The following is a 3,036-nucleotide window of genomic DNA, read 5'->3' as shown; positions in this document are numbered from 1 at the left end:
GTTTGACCCCAGTATTGTTTCCTGCCATGGCAGGGGGTCGGACTAGATGATCTGCTCAGGTCCCTTCCGACCCTAGAAACTATGAAACAACCTATCAGACTAGCGCACAACCTAGTCCTATGACTGAGGATAACTAGTCATGTTGTTCTTTTGATTTGAGTTCAAAAGGGTTCTAATCATTTGCCCGGCAGAGATAGCTCGCAGGAGAGAATGGTTACAAACAGCACGGGACCTCTGCAAGGGATTTCCATGTTATTTGCTTCCACATGATTCGAATGGACCACATTTTGTAACTCTCCCTTGAGAAAAATTCAACAGAAGTATTAATGTCTGTAATCCCCAGGGACTGCAAAAAATAGAAGATCTTCAGCGATTCATAATGCTACTGAAGTACTGAGGTAACATGGGTACAGTCCTAGTCAAATAAAGTTAATGAGCCAGAGAGAGAAAGCTGTCTCCAACTAATTCGTTGTCTACCACAATTAAAAAAGCTACTCATCTTGAAAAGCATCATGCATGGACTTCTGCTCCCTACAATATCTTCGTTATAGCTTTTTTCCTAGAATCACTAAGTTGTTTCTATTTCGAGAAAACTTCCTTTCAAGCAAAGAGACATATCAGGGCCTTGAAAAGTTTCCCAGACACTTATGAGACCCGGGAGTACAACTGTGAACCAGAACAAATCACTTACACCACAAATCAGCCACAGAAACACTCCATCAGTTATAACACAAGTTTCCTGATAACTTTCTGGCTGATGGACAACAGATTGATGCATGTTTATTAATTTCTATTATAGATCTTCTTAATAAGCTTTCTTCAAATTTTATTGCAATTATTCTTTTCATTTTGTGTTTTACCTTACTATTGCTGTAGAACACTACATTTGGGATATAAAATTCATCCAATACCCATAAGTTTGACTACTACCTTCTTGGACAAAGATACATTTGAGAAGAAGCCACCAGTGCGCACACCTTCACTTAATTGAGAAGAAATAAAAGGCTGCTAAAGTCTTAGCAAGGTCCAGGGACTGACTATTAAGTTGTTGTTTGTACTGCTAGTGAGTACAATGATTTAACAGAATCTATCCCATGCATCATGGTCTTTACAGCTTAAATTTAGGTTAATTCACTGCAGAACCTCTTGTTTATTATGAGGGTATATCTTGAATATTACTGAGCCTTTCCTTGAAGCTTTCTATCCATTTGCAGTTTCTTCCTAACATCTTTCTCTGTTTAAGCTTAAATCCTCCTCCCAGTTACCAGATCTACTTTCTTCAAACAACAGCAAGTGAAGACATCTGTGAGAAACAACAGATCGCAGAAACTAGCCCGTTTCCCATCAGTTCCACCACTGGCCAAACACACAGCAGGGAAAACTAACAATGCTGGTCAGGCTTCACTATATTGCAGTCTGAGAAAACTATGAGTGGCAGCCAAGACACTGAAATTGCATGCAGGCCCATGTGTACAGTATCAACTACGTTTATACTTCCAATTATTAAGGGAGAAACTGGGGAGTTTCCCCTTAATGAAAGCTTAGGTTATAAAGGAGCTTATGTCCTTTACCAATGAATTCTCCTTCCTTTCTACTGCCAAGTGGACTTTTCAAAGCATGGTACAGCAGGAGGATGAAGAGATAGAAGTACAAGAGAAACCATGAAATTCTGCTTAAGAACTGGACCAACTTCACTAAGCTATTTCAAGATATGAAAAAAAGGAAGGGGGGGGGAGAAAAAGAAAGGAAGCAAGAGAAACCCAGCCTAGAACATTTTGAGAAGACAAAGAGTCTTGAAAGAGACCTGTCTGGAGTAGCTTACGAGAAAAAACATGGGGCAGATAAATGTTGGATGGCCACATGCTGAACATCAGTATCTAATAATCAATTAAAAAAGGCAGACATGAAAAGTATTCTCCATACGCAGCCTTACAATACATACAGCATGTGTAAATATTTAATGTTATGACAAGGATTTAAAACTATATTAATATATTTAATAGCTTATACTTCTACACCATAGGTTTTGCTCTCAGGGATAGCCATTGTAGAGCTGATTTGCATACAAAAGAGTTTGCATTTTGTTACACTTTTACAGAAGAATGCACAGAAGATAAGCAGGGCTTCCATATAAAAGCCATAATGAAATATCTTTTCAGATGTCTCAGTAACAGGCAGACCCTAAAGTCCCTTAATAATTCTTAGGTCTAACCAAACAGGGAATATAGAGAAAAGGGTTTGATTGCTAACATCACAAATTAGACAGATGAACCATTTTCTGCCCTCTGGCAATTTTATCCTCCACCAGTAGGACAGAAAAAGGGATCCATCTACTGCAGGATAAGACAACCCTTGAGGCCCACTAGAGCCCAAGCCTGGGCATCTTTTGACAGTACTGTAAGACATTTCTGTTTGGGCAAGCATTTGGCAATCAAAGCTGAGATACTGTTGCAGGCAGGGAAGCAGGGAAAAAGCCTTTGTTTTATGTTGATATTCAAGTTCTGTTTAAAGTTGTTTCATCATTTTCCTATTTTATAAGTATTCTGTTCTCCTAATGTGAACCATCCTGAGCCTTTGTTAGAAAGAGCAGCATATAAATCAAACAAGCAAGCAAGCAAAATATGCATTTAAAATTTGAACCATCAGTACAGAAAGAAATCCATGGTACTGATCCAATTTCAATCATTTCTTTCCATTCTGATTTTAGTTGTCCCAATAATATTTCACTGACTGATCCTTCAAACAAACACCTCAATTCTTGATACTCATAGCAGAAGTTACTGTACCAGTAATTGCCCTATTAACCCAGACATATACATACCCACACACATACCTCAGTGCGACTTGCATCAGATTTTTTTAATACAGTACTGAAATTACACTGGGATCTGGAATACCTGCACATATGTCCATCACAGGGTAGTTGCAAGCAATAAATAGCTAGTCACTGAGGCTAGGGACAAAAGTTGCACATAAACCGGTTTAAGTAATCAGAAACTAGTTTAAACTGGTAACAGAACAGAAGTTCAGTGCACA

The 3,036-nt window shown here is 38.5% G+C and overlaps 1 protein-coding gene across 2 annotated transcripts in view; it reads right to left on the bottom strand.

Annotated features, from left to right (window-relative positions):
- RSU1 (Ras suppressor protein 1) overlaps positions 1 to 3,036 on the bottom strand; it is a 218,929-nt gene that overhangs the window by 198,234 nt on the left and 17,659 nt on the right. The window lies entirely within an intron of this gene.

This window comes from Crocodylus porosus, unplaced genomic scaffold (assembly GCF_001723895.1).
Source record: "Crocodylus porosus isolate Cpor-Errol unplaced genomic scaffold, CroPor_comp1, whole genome shotgun sequence".
Classification (NCBI taxonomy): domain Eukaryota; kingdom Metazoa; phylum Chordata; order Crocodylia; family Crocodylidae; genus Crocodylus; species Crocodylus porosus.
The sequence above is the reverse complement of the archived record's forward strand: the minus strand, read 5'-3'. Positions and strand labels throughout refer to the sequence as shown.